Here is a 15,825-nt window from a genome sequence, read left to right on the forward strand (position 1 = left end):
AGATATGGTAATGTCACTTGTGAGTCATGCTTCTGTGTTTCAAATTGGCCATTTTGGTTAATGGCCACCTAGAAGTTGACTGTAAGATACCCTAGCATTCGATGTTACAGGCCCATACATATCGATACGCTTTATAACTAGATTTAAAGAAACAGAAGCTGATGTCCTTGCAGCAAACAATTTGCAATCTAAAGCTTGATGACCATGGCTCTCAAAAAGAGGGGCAAGCACCATTTATTTGTGTTGAGCCTTACACCAATTTGGGCATACAAGGAGCTGAAGAAGTACTTGGCAGAGGATCACAGGCTGGATTGCGAGACAGCAACCATATCCGAAAGGCTGATGAATCTGCTGATGTGGTCAATTCCTTGGAAGAAAAAAAAAACAAAAAACAAAAAACAAAAAAACACATTTACGTGCCTTTATACAAAAGGGAAGGCTTGTGAAAGAAATTAGCAACACAATCCCTCAACTGCAGGTATTTGAATTGATTACCTGTCAACCCAAAGGTTTCCCCAAGTTCAGCAAATGAACACAATCTGTCTTCTAAAATATATCATGTAATTTGTTAAAGCTTTTTGTCTAACCATGCATCCCAAATAAAAAAGCACTTAGTTTTTGGTTTGGGTAGTAAGATTGACTTTTTTTTTCCCATTTATTTGATTTTTTTAAGTTAAAACATTAAATAAAAACTGTAATGGAATAAACAATAGGTAACTTAAGAATGATTTTTTTATAACTGGTGTTAATTTAAATAACAATATCTCTCAATATTCAGCACATTGCTGATTTATTTCAGATGTATCTTTATTTGTTTCAGGCTTGCATTTTTAAAATATGCTATTGATTTTCTGTTTTCTTTTGTTCTGAGGTTCCAGTGTGCTCTCTGCTGGTGATGCCATTCCCCATTTTGAAAAACGAATGATTCTTTACTAGTTAAATAAAATAAAATAAAAAAAGGCAAGACAAAGCTAAACGTAGAAGTTGCTAAACTGTTTTCAAGAATATTTATTTGGCTATTTGCTGGATTAGGATCTAGGATGAAATGCAAATAGGACAATGAATACTGGGGAAAAATGATGAAAACACTGTATCAGTGGAGGGCTGATATAGGAGAGGCAAGAGGCTGAGGAACATGATGTAGAGATTTTATCAGACCTTCTCTTTGATAAGTTTTAGGAAACTCCTTTAAAGGAAAAAGAGCTATAGGAAGACTGAAAATAACCATCTGGGATTGTAAGTGGTGGCACTCAGTAACAATGAATTAGTAATACTGGTCTGCAGACAATATGGCAGACCTGGAAAAGGATTAGGGAAAAAAAGTCTTTCACTTGTTTACACAAGTAAACATAACTGTTGGGCCTGTGAAAAAGCAAATAACCAAAAATGTTCCACTGGCTGATTTGTTCTGGCTTCCAACATCATGTTTTTCTATTTTTAGAACTGAATAGAGCAAGGCACTTGAAAAAAAAATGTTGCTCTTTCAAAATTTAAGACTCTTGTTTCTGAAAAAATGGCATGCTAAGAAGTCCTATTGGTTAATAGGAAAATTAAAAGTCTTTCTCTAAAAGTGGAAAAAAAAAAAAAAAAGGAAATCTGTAGAAACACTAAATGTTTTCAAAGTATTCCTGTGTTAAAAATTTAAGCCAGTACATTTTTAAGCAGACGACGAATGCTCAGCTTTGTTAATCTACAGAAGAATGGAAACAGAGGGGTCAGGTATATGGAGTGAGCCAAAATGGTGATTTAGTACGACAGCTTTTCCATAAAAGTATGTGATTGAGAACTACATTTCTCTATAAATCTGTGATATACATCAAATACTAATGTGTAATATCCCTACTTCTATATCAATCTATTGATATATAATCATGTAATACATTTCTCCCATGAATGTAGCTACATATTTTTGCTTTAGAAACTGCCCTGCAAATTCATGCATACGGGTAATAGTTCTCGGTAGCAGGCAACAGACCATGCAAACAGCCACCATAGCACATAATGAAGCGCATGGAGAACAAATTTTATCACCAAACGTCAGTCAGGCAACTTCTCTTCTAGATGGTTTCCTTAGATATATTAGATAAATGAATAAAATATTTCTTAAGTGTGATAAAATAAATATTGATGTGTTAAAATATTTTATCTGAAATCCAATGGAAATGAGCTTCGTCTGCTTCTCAGGGCACAGCCAGGTGCGTAACATGATGTTTCTCTGTTACACACCTTATCACACTGTCTACATGCAATCTTCTTCCCACTACGACCATTCATTTTTCATGTGCCAAGTATTCATTAATCCTTTAACCCCGGTAGGTGAAAACCAGTTTTTCTCTGCAGAACACTCAAGGCTGGGAAATCATCGCTCCCTGTTCCAAGTGGTTAAGAAGGATGAATGCTAACGCTCGTGTTTTTTTATTGATAAATCTGAATACAAGCTACAAATCTACCAAGGGAGTGTTTCCAGCACAGTTCTATAGTAGCCTACTTCCTACGGGATTGCATATTTTATCTTTTAAAACATGGTGTTACAATGTTAACTTTTGACTTGGGTAAAATCTTCTGAAAACTAATGAATCACATATGTAATCTCTGGTGAGCTTGTGGAGCTGGCTCTATACGTGAAGTAGTAATATAAGGAAATATGTTGTTCAGGTCATTAGACTATATTTTAACTCCGTGCTCAGTTTTCTCCAAAGGAAATGACTGCACTAGAGACAAAATAATAGCAAATCACACCTAATCTCCTTTATAGCTTGCAGAGACGTATATTTATATACACTGCTAGGTGGACTTCTGTTTATATCCGTTTTAACATTTCTTATTTGCTATTCTGTCTTTTTTAACCTTGTGAAAATCAAGATAAGATGCAGGGAGAAATAGTGAGGGGGTTACGTTACCTAAACCGTTCCAGCCAAAAGGCGGCCGAGGACCATTTATAGGTCAGCGAAGGGGAGAACGCACGAAGCGGTGCATGAATGTATTTCAGGCAGTTGGCATGAAACACGCTAAGGGAGCAGACTTTGGTTCTGGTTCCTCAGGCTTCCTGAGCAACTACTGGGGAAAGCAGCAAACATGAGTTTGTATTTACCGAAGGCAATAGCATTTAAGCAGTAATTATTTACCTCAGCTCAGCCTGGTTTTCTGTGTAAATATGCACACCCTCCAGACTTTTACAAACACGCTCACGCAGCAGGCCCATCTACTGGACAAAGAGTCACTCTTCTCATATTTAATTCGCCCAGCTACTGCTATGAAAGCTTCAGAGGTTACAGTCAGGGATCTGCTGAAGCTGTTGAGCCATGCTTGAATGCGAGCGGGTCTCGCAGCAAACTTTCCATTTTTGACATGCTTTGACCCTGCTGAAGGCCAGGGCCCAGCATGGCACCCTGACAATCGTGAAGGCCACCAAGCTTCCTGAAACTGACTTCCACACACTGCTCAGAAACCATCTTAGCAGCCGGGGCTGGTCACAGCTCACCTGTGCCCTGGCCATGCTCTATTTCCTCCCTGCAACAGGAGGCAGAAAACAGCCGCATTGGCCTCACGTTATTAACAAGACTCTCAGACCCAAGGAAATCCCTAGGGAACCAGTTAGGCCCGCTCAGTAGCTCTGACACTGGACAAACACGGGCCAGGGTGTTTCCACCAAAACATTTCGCTGCATAAGCATTCATTTGTAAGAACACTTTTGAGAAGAGATAGGGATTTACTTCTCAAAGTTTAAAGACAGAACCTCAGGATTTACGTATTTCGTTTCCTATCAGGTTTAGAATAATTATTTCAAAACAGAATGGAGAGTTTTTCACAGAGTTTAATATTTTGGAAGGCTTCTTTCTCTGTGTGCTGTTACTTAAAGCCTTTGTGACCCAGCAGGCCCTATGCGGGCCAGTCTTCCCCTGAAGGAATCCCTCAGCCAGCCGAGGTGCAGCTCAGCCCTACACAGTGACCTCCACGAAAAAGAAACAACCCCAAAAACAACCAAAAAAAAACCAACCACCAAACAAACCCAGCAACCCACCTTCACAGGCTTCTCACAAGCCTCAGCGTTAAAAATAAAAGGAGCGGGAGGGGAAGGCTGGCAGGGCTGAGCCCGCCAGGTACCCAGGCAGGGCTCTGCCCCCCTCTCTCCATCTCCCCGTGCTCCCCCCTCAGCGTCCCGGGGCGTTCCCGTCGCCACCCCCGGTGCCGAGGCGCGGCCCCTTTCCCCCCACCGGAGCCCGGCCGCCGATGGGGGCGCTCCGCCCGCCGCCCAGCACAGCGGGGCCGGGCCCGGCGGCTCGGCGGGGCCTTTGTGTGTGAGGGGAGCGGCGGCGGCTGCCGCCCCGGTGCGGCGGCGGTGGGCGAGGCGAGGCGAGGCGAGGCGGCGCCGGGAGCCTCCACCCCCGGGCCGCCCTGCCCGCGGCTCCTCATGTGACGCGGGTAAGTCGGCGGCCAGCGCCGCGCTTCCCCCCGCTGCTGCTGCCCCCATTCATTTCCCCGCAGCGGCGGCCGGCCGCCGGGGAGAGCCTCTGCCCCGGCCCCCGGGAGAGAAGGGGGGACGGGCAGACGGAGCCTGGCGGACAGACGGACAGACAGAGCCGGGGGGACCCCGAGTCGGGGGAAGGAGGCGGCTGCTCTGCGGCTCCTGCTCAGGTCTGTGCCGATTCCGTTTCTTATCAGAATAAACAGAACGTGCGCTTTATGATTATTTTTGATTATTATTTTTTCTTGTTGCCGTCCCAGTCAGCTTTCTTTAAAAAAAAAAATAACCGCTCGTACGAAGTGAAATCGCTAAAGAACATAAATAAAAAGGGATTTATTGGGGGTTGGGGGGTGCCGATCGGAGCGGGGCGGAGGCGGCAGCGGGGCCGCGGGGTCAGCGGCTGACGGCCGGGGGGGGCTGCGGCGGCCGTTGGCGGCCGGTAACGGCCCTACCGGACCGGGGGGCCGCCCGCCCCAACTTTTCCTCAACTTTCCTGCTGGAGGGGAGAGGGGACACCCGCACACAATAATAATAATAATTAAAAAAAGGGTGGCGGGGGGGGGGGGGAGGCGCCGAGCCCTTTGTGCTGCCCTTCTGCCACCGGGACCGGGGTGTGTGTGGGGGGGGGTTACGCGCACCCCTGTTACCTACGCTCACCCTTATTACCCGTCACTAAATAAATACACGCCTGAAGAGCCACGCTGAGCCGTCAGCTGGCGGCGAGGGGGAGCGGAGGGCTGTATTTACATTAAAAGCATGTGCACGGGGCGCCGGGGCGGGGGGGGGGAGGGACGCGGCCGGGGCTGCCCGCCGCCGGCACCGGGGGGCACCGGCAGCGCTTGGTCTTTGCTTATAGGATCCCTATAAATATATACATTACATATTTTTTTATTTATTTTTTTCTCCTTCTGGCGGGGGTGTGATAGCCGGCGAGCAGCCTTTGCAGACCTTTCCGCGGTGGTCGCTTTTGACAGCGCACCGAAACCTGCTCGCGTATGTGTATATATATATAAATATAAATAAATAAAATCCCAGATATGTTACGTACTCAGGAGCAGAGCTGCTCGATGCGAGGTGCCGAGGATAAGTTTGCTTACATCATGGTTTAGCTCAAGCCTGTTAAATTCTGCTAGCCTTTGGCAGCCCCTGTATAAGTAAGTAAACCTTTTTTTTTTTTTTTCCACCGTTTTCTGGTATTCTCCTGTTTTACCATCATAAATAAGCGATATTCTTCTTTCTATGCATTTTTTTTCCCTTTTCATCTCCCGTCTTGTCTTGCCGCGGCAGGTAGCCGCGCACGGTTGGCGGCAACTTGGCGGGGCTGCCTCTCGCCGCCCTGGCATCTGGGCTCCATTTTCTGGCCGCCGGTCGGTGCCAGCCCCGAGGCGGGTGGCAGCGGCGGGCCGGGCCGGGCCGCCGGCACCATTTCCCTCACGCCGCCGGGCCGCGGCTCTCCTTCCATTTTCGCCTCCTCTTCCGAAGGGGAGACGCGAAAATCCCTCGCTGATGGGACGCGAGCAACTTGAAGCCACTGGCTGCGCGCCTGACATCGCAAGAAGCGGAGCCCCCCGGTCCCCCCAGCCCTGGACATCACCCTCGGGGCCGTTCCTTCTCTCCCCTTTCCCTCTCCCTCCATGGATTGAAGGAGCTGGAGAAACACTTCCCCCCCCCCCCCCCCCCCCCCCCCCCCCCCCCCCCCAGCCAACCTTTTCCTTAGGTTACAGGCAGCTTCACGAGGTGGCTTGTATTTATTTATTTGTTTTTTCCTTGTACCTTCTCAGTTCATGGAGTTGTGAATAGCGTTTAAAGAGGGCTGTGGAAAAAAAAATCCTGTTTTCTCTGCGGTTGCCCGGCTGTGGGGAGGACGTAGGAGATACGCCGAGGGGCGTTAGAGGAATGATTGCGTGTGCGCTGGAGGGGCTGAAAGGAGTTTGGGATTTGGGAGGTGCTGTTTGGTTTCTGCTTCTGATAATGAAGCAATATCAGACATGTAAAAAGGGGGATGGGAGATGAGGTGTTACTTTTTTTTTTTTTAACATATGTATCTATTTCCTCATCAATACTTAGTGACAATATTTCCAGGCTTACCCCTCTCTTGTAGAAAATCCTGTAGAAAAAGATGCTGAAAAGATCCCTAAGATCCCAAGAGAGACCAGAAGAATGTTTGTAACGACTTTGAAAAATAAACTTTAAGATTCCAGGACAGGCTAATCATGTGGTCCTCTGCCAGGTATTTCTGTCGGGATTGTCTGGATCTGACTGTGTGATCTGAGCTTCACTTCTGGAGAGAGATTTAAATATTGCAGGGTTGAACTAGTTCTTCTGCCATGAAGTGGTAGAAGGGCTTAGGCTGCAGGCCCGTGTTGTAGGAATCAACTTTCTGTTCAGTCTCAAGTCCACAGACCAACACGGTGCATGACTGTACCTGCCGAAATTAAATAGAAATACGGACCGTACTTCTTCAGCAAAATGTGCAATGTCTCTCTTAGATATTCAGGATGCTCTTGACCGCACCATGGTGTTGCAGAAGTCCTCTGAAATTGTGTGGTTGTTTTGGCACTTAGGGTGTCCTGTTGTTTAGATTTTGGGCAGGCATCTGTGTGACCTGAGTAGCTTATCAAACAAAGGGAAGGCGTGTGCCTTTTCTAATCACTGGGTGAGCAGTGCCTGCTGACGCTAGCCTTTCTGATGTTACAGTGCTGCGGTCTTCAAGCTTCAGGTCACTGGGTCCACTCCATGAGCTTCCCGCCACCACTGGCACCACCTTCCAGGATGGCCAACCTCCTAGTGTGTTTCTTAAGGAAATAAGTGTCATTTGTGTTGTGTAACAGGTCTGTTTGGTTCAAGATGGGTTTTGACCAAGCCTTTGCTCAACTAAAAGATACAGACGCCTTATTCAGGGTCTCGTATTAATGAAGCTGGGGAAATACTCATTTTCCCTGAAGTATTCCGTTTGTGGCTTTTGAAGAATTGTGTCTTGGTTTATTTTGTTGGGAGATGGTTGTGGTTTCCCTTTCCTTGACTTAAATATAAAGAGAAATAAAAACCCAAATTTCTCAAAATGGAAATTTCAATTTTAGAAAAGCTGAGATGGATGCGGCACTGAGACTTTGACCTTCTCAGCTCCTGACTGGTGGTTGTTTACTACAGCTGCAGCTGTGCGTCTTTGAAAGAGGAGGAGCTGCAAACACAAGCATGCTCACTTTCCCCAGCTAACAAGAAAACATATACAGAGGCATGATGTTGAAAAGTGAGATGTAAAGAAAAGTATTAAGCCACGTTTGGGTTTTCCTTTACTTTTGTGCAGGGTATGCTGTGTATCTGAAAGATGAATTTGGGGTCTTGAAAGTGCAAACTTGAAAGCATGAAATGACTACACTTCCTATGCAGTGAAATTTATTTTTTTTAATGAAAAATATGCTTATGGTAGAAAACAGAAATGCTTTTATGCTGTAGTACTAAAGACACTTTTAACAGTGTTAGTCAATCAAAAGCTCCATGTAGCCTTACCCTGTGAGAACGCGCTGTTCAACTACTGAACTTTAGACAGACCTCCTGTTTCAGCTAAATGATTTTTTGTTTTAAGTCAGTAGTAAATGTGAAAATAAATGAGCAGCAAGAGTTATTTTCAAGGATTTAGTGTCACCGTGATAGCTGTACGCCTAGCTATAAACCAAAGCTACGTTGACAAACTTGACTAGAGCATTGGCTAGACCTAGTACATGCATGTAATCCAGTTGTGAAAGTGGGTAAAATTGGACCAATGTGAGGAAAATTGTGTGGTCTCTTTTGGGTTATGATAAAACTGTGCTGGTGCTTTTGCATTTGCATTTGGAAGCCTTTTCCTGTGTCAAAGACCTGTTTAGATTTGGTACCCTAAAATGTATGAACTTTCTCATACTTTCTTGAAGTTTGGTGTGACTGGTTTAAGTTTACTTTGAATCCGTGTTTTTGTGTTTGCTCCCATGCAGTAACTGTAATATAAAAACAGTAGAGTATTCTTTAATTAGTTTTATATACCATTTGGTGGCACAGAATTCTTGAAAGAATACTGAGAGGCAGAAGGAAGAGAAAAATCAAGGTGGCTTTGCCAAGAAGTCAGTATATTTACACTGCATATAACACTGCGCTTGTGTGGACTTCTGTGTTCTTGATTCCAGTGTACAACCTCTTGGTATTTTTCAGAAAGCATAATCTGGACTTTGGTCTAAACCAAAAACTATAATATAAGAATATTTTGCAGCAGACATAAATGCAAAATATAATGTGATTTGAATTGAGATGTCTTTAAATTATGGCTATGCCTTCATCATGTAACTATTTCTCTCTCATTTCCTGTATTTTTGGGCAGGGATGGTGGCATAAACCATCCCAGTGTTGCTCAACTGAAATATATATGGTAAAACTTGGCTCAGGAGTGAATATATGGACTCATTTAAAATGCTTTCAAGGACTGCAGTTGGCACAGGCCAGTGTGTACACGTGTATGCTTATTTAAGAGAAGCTGTCAGCTTGCTGTGCTCCCTCTTTGCAACATTACAGGGTGGAGAGGACTCTGAAGTCAAGCTTGGCCCACCAGTTGCTACAGGAGGCCCCTCATGGCCTCTGAATATTGCGTGCAAAATGAGTCGAGTGCTGGATCCTGTGATGTTGATTCTTCTTCCCCTTCAGCGATCTTCCTTACCTCCGTTTTTGATGCTTTGTGCTGTTTTTCTTCATGCGCTTTGCATCTGTGTGCATCAGCTCCTTTGTCAGAGGAGCCTCCTCAGCAGCAGGTGCAAGGGCAAGACTTGTCTAGGTGATGGGTTGCTGATTATTATTATGAAGTCTAATAAAGCTACAAAGTTAAGGATGCAAAAGCTAAGGTATATCAGAACTGAAGTTGCATGTGTTAGGATCAAGGGAGATGACCCTTAACAGTTAAAGAGTATTTTAACAAATAAAGTTTGCCAAGACTATTGTAACTTGACATTTCCTCTGAATGCAATCCTAACAATGTCCAATGTCTGTATTTTTTTTTTTAATCTCCCGGTTTGTTTATTTGTTCATAGTGTTGTGTTTTGTGTTGTTTTTTCCTGGAGCACTGAGGAAGCACATTTCCTTGTGTGCAGTGGTGTTTATCCTGTTGTGGGTCACTGGTAGCGCTCGCATTGACGGGCTTTGGAGTCACAGCACAGACCAGCACCACTTGAGTTAAAGCATGCCTGGTTAGCAGTAGCAAGCTTTTGTCCTCTGTGTGAACCAGCCTTCAGAGGGGGAATGAAGTACGCTCTTTGCTAACGGCTGGCACGGTATTCGCTACATAGCAGAGTAACGATGGGACTCAGAAATCCCCAGCTTTGTTCCTGGCTGTGGGGTGAGCATGTTCTCGTTGTTTAAACACAGAACAATCAAATGCATGACCTTGGACATCAGCGCAGCAAAGGGGATAATTAATCAGACGATGTGTCGTGTTGGAGACCCGAGTTCTGGTCCCAGTTTTGTCAGGTGTCACCTAGGGTAACCGCTTGGTTATCCTCTCTGTAAGGTGCAAGCGACGATGCTAACTTACCATTAGTGTGAGGCGTTGTCCGGTGGCCAGAGCTGCAAGGAGCACAAGGTTTTGAATGCACTGATCCTGCTGGCTATCTAAAGATAGTTTCTTTTTCTCTGCCTTGGCCCTAAAGCCCTTTCCTGGTGCATCTGCTTCCTGGGGGCTTAGCCAGGTCTGCAGTGCAGAGAGCACCGTGATGCCTGCTGGCCAGGTCGCTGCAGCTGATGCGTGGAGAATGGGGTCCATCAGGAGGGATGCTCCGGCCCCTGTGCAGAGTTGGAGATCTCACCAGCAAGCTTCTGGAAGCCTTCTTGGGCACCTGCCAGCTGTAGTTGTCAGCTATGGTGCTCAAATTGCAACATGTTGGCTGTGGAATGGGACAAGGCAACTCTATAACCCCATCAGTTTCTGTTGGGAAAGTATCAGTCATCTGTGGCTCCCTGAGGGAGAATCTTTCCAAACAAAAATATTCTTTATTTTTTAGACTTTTCCCCATTACCAAAATAGTCAAAGATACCTGATGTATTCTTGAAAATGTTGGAATCAAACTTTGCAGAAGCAGACACTGAGAACTTCAGCTGAAATGACTGAAGGTTGTTAAATAACGTAGTATTAGAAATTTGTAACATCAAAGAGTGACTAGGATTGTTGTCATCTACTGTGAATATTATTTTTTTTTTCCATGGGACTAGCATTTTCAGATGAAGTGCTAAAAATTCAGGACAGTTTTCATAGCAGATGTGATAACACGTGGTCATCCTCGTTAGCCATAGAGGTATTTAGAACTAATCATTATTAATTGCCAGTTCTTCCTTGGAAAGAAAGAAAGATGACTGTGAGTATTATTCAGTAACATCTGACATACGAATCTGGGCAGGACTTGACTTAAAATCAGAATATTTTAGAGATTCTTTTTTTGTTTTTTAATTCTCTGTCTTTGAGTGTGTGATGCTGGCATAAAACATTTTTGAATTAGTCTTGGAGTAAGGGTTGGCAGTGCATGTAGAAGAGCATGTAAAGAGCTATGATCGATGACACTTTAAAATCTTTCTAAGTGTTGGACAGTAGTTGGAGCTATTCCAGTTTCTTTTTCATAGAATCTTTCTGTTGCAAGAAAATTTAGGTTAAGTGGGAAATGAAAAGAGTTTCCAACAAAAACCCCCCTAAAACAGAGGTGGGGAAAATCACTCTTTTCCAGTTTCTGTCAATCAGTAAGACCTACAAGATGACTTAATTTTTCACAGATTCTGTCTAGTCAATGAAATCTTTTGTATAGATGGTACCCAACAGCATTTTGAAAGGAAAACGTTAACAGAATGACTATTTTTTTTTCTCCCTTCTAAAAAGGAAAGCATGCAAAGTCGGTCTAGTTGGCAGGCAGATTGGAGGCTGTTAATTTAGAAAGCTTTGCCATTTTCACTTTTACTTTCCAGATCTATATTCAGCTAAATCAACATTTTGTAAAAATGTCTTCAACATATATACCTGAAGAATATATAGCAGTAGTTCTGGGCCTTGCATTTTGAGAAGGTGGACAAACTGGTAACTTGTAATTTTTGGTTGTGACTGTTGGGGTAAAGTTTACAATAGTCACATCAAGCAAATAATGTGATCTGCTGGGGGAGAGGAAGGGAGTGTGGGTTCCATGCTCCATGTGCCTTTTTTTTTTTTTTTTTTTTTTTGTGGCTTCCATTATTTGTCAGTTAACTCGCCACATGCGCTGTGAGAGTGGGCACCCTCAACCAGGCTGTGGTTTGCTTCATTAGGGAAAGCACTGGGATCTTAGTTATTCGGTACCCGAGTCATCTTGTGGGCATGTCTATCAGCAGAAGTGAGAAATACTTGTACTTTCACATCCCTCCCAAACATTGCCAAAGTTCCACACGCGTGAAGCTTTCATTGACATATCTTCTTCCTCCCCTAGAAAAATAGGAATTAAAAATAAAAGGAGAAAGTTTTTCTTGTGATTACTTCTGACTGCGGTCAGTTTAGCTTCTTCACAACCATGAGTTCTTGTCACTGGGTGTTTAGCTATTGCTTCTTCTGCCTCTTGTGACATGCTGCACTGTCTCTCTTTGGGTGAAAGATATTGTTTTCTGACATCCTTTCCATCCTGGTGTAACACTTCCACTGATGACCTGAATGGGACAGAGTCTTGTAATAAAAAGACTTCTTTAATTTGTATTCCTAGTTGGATTTTCTGGGTCCTGGGTTATTTTAAAGCCATCTTCATTTTATGAATAGCATAGCAACTTTACTCTATTTTCCACTCTATGCTTTTTTCTTCAAAACTTTTCTTTTTGTACTGCTGTGTACACACCTGAACCTGCAGGCTAATGATGTAGTTGTCTTTTGAGCTGTGGTTGGGGTGTCAGGTGGTGATGGATGATATTGCTGGATTTAGTGTTAGATATTTGACATATCCTTGTATATTACTGTGGTATTATAAATAGTAACATAAATGTAGCATGAAATACCTTTGTATCAGCTAAAAATTAGAAATATGAAAATTCTGTTGGCTGAAATGTCCTTGTGCTATACAATGTTAAAATTAATTCAGCAAAACAAACAAAAAAATTACCTGTACAAAAGAATCTGTAAAAGTAATGCTTATAGAAGGGCTATATAGATTGCCATGTGCCGTGGCAATCATTTGATATGATCTAAACCAGTAATGCTTGTCAGCATTCTTCAGACATTATGGTGTTCTTAGTTTAAAGGCCGAATGATTAAGCTGCAGCTTTTATGAAGTCTGAGCATTGGCAACTGGGTGAAGTGTGGGAATCGCATCCTAAAAAGCATCCTGACTGCACTGTGAATGCCACAGAAAAAGTGGTGCCTAACTTGGCCAGCGTGCAAGTTCCGAAGACTTTTAAGGATTTCTGCCTGGATAAACAAGTTCACGTTTAGCCATAGCTGCCAAATTCAGTTCATTCTGACAGTTTATAGTATGATCACTGGTTTTGGAAACCCATCATGTTCTGTACCTCTAGTGGGAGGCATGTGACTTTGAAACAACTCTTAATTCGGGGATTTAGGAGTACTTCTAGGCTTTATTCCTGTAAAACTGTCATCATTGTTCTTGGTGTCTGGCACGGGTTTTCCTAACTCTTTGTACTGCTCTCTTCTGCCTAAATGTGAAGCCCGATACTGAGAGGGGGATTTAATTCCCTGTGTCATAGGCTAAGGAACATGTCAAGTTCCCCCGATAGGGTAGCATGTGAATATGTATGTGAAATCTGTATTGACTTAGTGAAAAAGACTTTGAAAAGCGTATCTTTAAATTGTTAACTGAAGAGTGAAGCTTCATTTTGACTTCATTGCCATCCTGAAGGATGGTTTCAAGTGATGGTTGGTTGTTTTAAGTTTTTAGTTGATGATGGACATACTGTCATTTAAGCAGATACCAGAAGGAACTTACCATGAAGTCAAATGAAGTTATATTGATTGGCTTTGTGAAGTGAGAAGAAAAAAAAGAAATCTACACTAATTTGGATCTATCTAATTTTAATCTATCTAATTTGGATTGTAAATTAATTGATTTGAAGATCAGACAAGATGGTTATGATCATCTAATTCAGTTTAAATTGAGTCATCAAGAGAATATCACCTGGACTTGGATTAAGCAAGTGTTTTTTGTTGGAGCTTTAACGTTTTGTGAATACATGAGCATATCGTAGAAGACATTGTGTGATGAAGAATCACCTATATTCTTTGGTAAATGGATTCAGTGATTATAATTGCCCTAATCTTTATGCATTGTATGTACCATGAATTTATCCATATATTTGGCTTCCAGCCATTTAACCTTGTACCTCTGTCTCTTAAATGAGTGGTCAACCAGTCTCCTGTCAATTCCTTCTCTGTCTTTGCTTTCAGAGTTTGCATAATTGATCAGTGTTTTAATTTGTAGCTGTTGAAGAAGGTGAATTGATTTAGCTCGTTTTTACTTCAAGATAGTGAGCAGGAAACTTTGGTTTAAGCAACCAGTTTAAAGCTGCTTTTGTTACTGTAATTCTTCCTCATTTTTCATTTCCAGTGATGTCCATTGTCTAAGGGACATTTAGCATGCTGATACACAGCAGAAAGTCTTATGCCACATATGCCGATTTTTAGTCGAGAGAACGCATACCTATGTATTTAAAATTTTGTGGAGTTAATTTTTCTGAGCTTTATTTTTATCATTTTTTAATATTACAGTATGTCAAATGCTGTGATTCTTATTTACTGGATGGTTTTATTTAAATACTGACCCGTTCGAGCTGTTCTTAGGTTATCTTATCAGAACTCTGGTAAACTGTAGAAAACATAGCTCAGATCAAAATAATAGAAATAATTTATTTTTAATGTGCCAGGTTACTGTAGAAATCCTACTAAGAAGTATTTGTGCTTAAAACTAATATTTATATTAAATAAAGGAAAAATGTAGTATAAGGAGGAAAAGTGAAATTCAGTTTCTGTTTAGAATGTACTTCAGGGTTTTGCAGCTAGTATGTATCATCCTGCAGCGTATTGTTTATCTTAAGACTGGAAGAAAAAAAAGAAAGGTACCTTGTTTTTTTTGCTCCCACTAGATTTTTTCAACTTTTGTATGAGCTAGGTACTGGTCTGTAGCAGTTGAATAAGCTGTGGAAAAGAAGAAGTTCTCTTACGCACCTGCTTATGGATTAGTTTACTCCATTTCTGTTTTGTTTAGTCCGTGATTTTTATCAGACTTGTAATGGTAATTTCTTTGAAACTTCAATAGCGAGTGAGTACTCCTTGAATGCTGATGAGGGAAGGAATTTAAGTCATTTTTATAATTTCAAATTTGTCTTTCAACTTGTTTGAGAAGAATAAATAAAAGTCAGAAATTTTTGTTAGAATTTACAACAACATTACAGGAAGACTATTTCTTTACCATAGAGGCTTTGGAATACTGTTTGTTAGGCTGCTGCTTCTGGAAGTATTAAACTTTGTCAAAAGATAGGAGTACCCATCTATTCTCATGTTGTGAAGCTGCATATGAAAGTAACTTTTTTGAAGGCTTCCCTTTTTCTCAACTATTGTTGTTGACACCCTATTTCTCAAGTGCCTTTTCTGACATGCCCACTCCGTATATTTTATTTGAAGCATGAAATACAACGCTTGCTGGCCAGGGATATCAGATGAGTAGGATTACGCATGCTCAGTTTTTTGTGTGCTTATGTTATGTTGCACTACTTAAGACCTTTTTGTCTCTTGCTTACCATTTTTCTTCATGCACTTAGCCAGGATCATTTCAAATGTAATAATGCTGTTATTGTTCGGATACTCTGTTTCCCCCCCATAACTGCTTTTCGTTAATCATACTGGTTTTAAAAGAGGGAGTACGAGTGTGAGGTGATTTTGCTGAGCTTGGCTTGACTTCAGGAAGTTCTGCTCTTTCCCAGTAATTTTATTATTGATGTCCTGCTGGTACTCCATTTTTTTTTTTTCCTCCTAGTATTATTTCATCCTTTTTAGAGCCTTGCTTCCATGTTTATATATGCACTGCTCTATTTTCTCAGTCTTCTCAGGGAGATAACAGTTGTGTAAATAAAGCTTATTTCTACATACTCTGATTATAAAACTATAATCTTGGATAAGTATATAAGGAAACCAAACTGAAGGCTTCCCCCCCCCCCCCCCCCCCCCCCCCGACTTTTCCTTAATTTCTTGAAGTAGCAACTAAATGCCAAAGCATGATTAAAAAAATGGGAAAATTTACAACTGTACAATTGGAAATGTAATTCCCTTCCTCCTTTTCAAGGAAGGAAAAGGAAATTTGTTGGTTCTGTCATTTTCTTTCTCCAGGTTAATGTAACTA

General features: G+C 42.2%; 1 protein-coding gene and 1 long non-coding RNA gene across 13 annotated transcripts in view; one reads left to right on the forward strand and one right to left on the reverse strand.

Annotated features, from left to right (window-relative positions):
• Positions 1-220: 220 nt before the first annotated feature.
• On the reverse strand, positions 221-4,249 carry LOC118255230 (uncharacterized). 2 transcript variants are annotated; one of them, XR_004780909.2, is made up of 3 exons: positions 4,022-4,249; positions 2,901-3,054; positions 221-367 (listed from the first exon to the last, which is right to left on the reverse strand). It is a non-coding gene; the product is annotated as an uncharacterized LOC118255230 (long non-coding RNA). The 2 variants fall into 2 exon arrangements; XR_004780908.2 differs by having other exon boundaries at positions 2,901-3,057.
• A 102-nt stretch (positions 4,250-4,351) lies between these two features.
• The window catches only part of KLF12 (KLF transcription factor 12), a 249,681-nt gene continuing 238,207 nt past the window's right edge, over positions 4,352-15,825 (forward strand). For 6 of the 11 annotated variants that reach the window (XM_050712168.1, XM_035561278.2, XM_050712165.1 and 3 more), the window contains exon 1: positions 4,415-4,635. The gene's annotated coding sequence lies outside the window, so the exon portion shown is untranslated. Of the gene's footprint in view, positions 4,636-15,825 lie in introns of all 11 variants that reach the window. The other 5 variants (XM_050712193.1, XM_035561281.2, XM_035561280.2 and 2 more) reach the window with 5 other exon arrangements.

The sequence above is a fragment of the Cygnus atratus genome, chromosome 1 (assembly GCF_013377495.2).
Source record: "Cygnus atratus isolate AKBS03 ecotype Queensland, Australia chromosome 1, CAtr_DNAZoo_HiC_assembly, whole genome shotgun sequence".
NCBI classification, from domain to species: domain Eukaryota; kingdom Metazoa; phylum Chordata; class Aves; order Anseriformes; family Anatidae; genus Cygnus; species Cygnus atratus.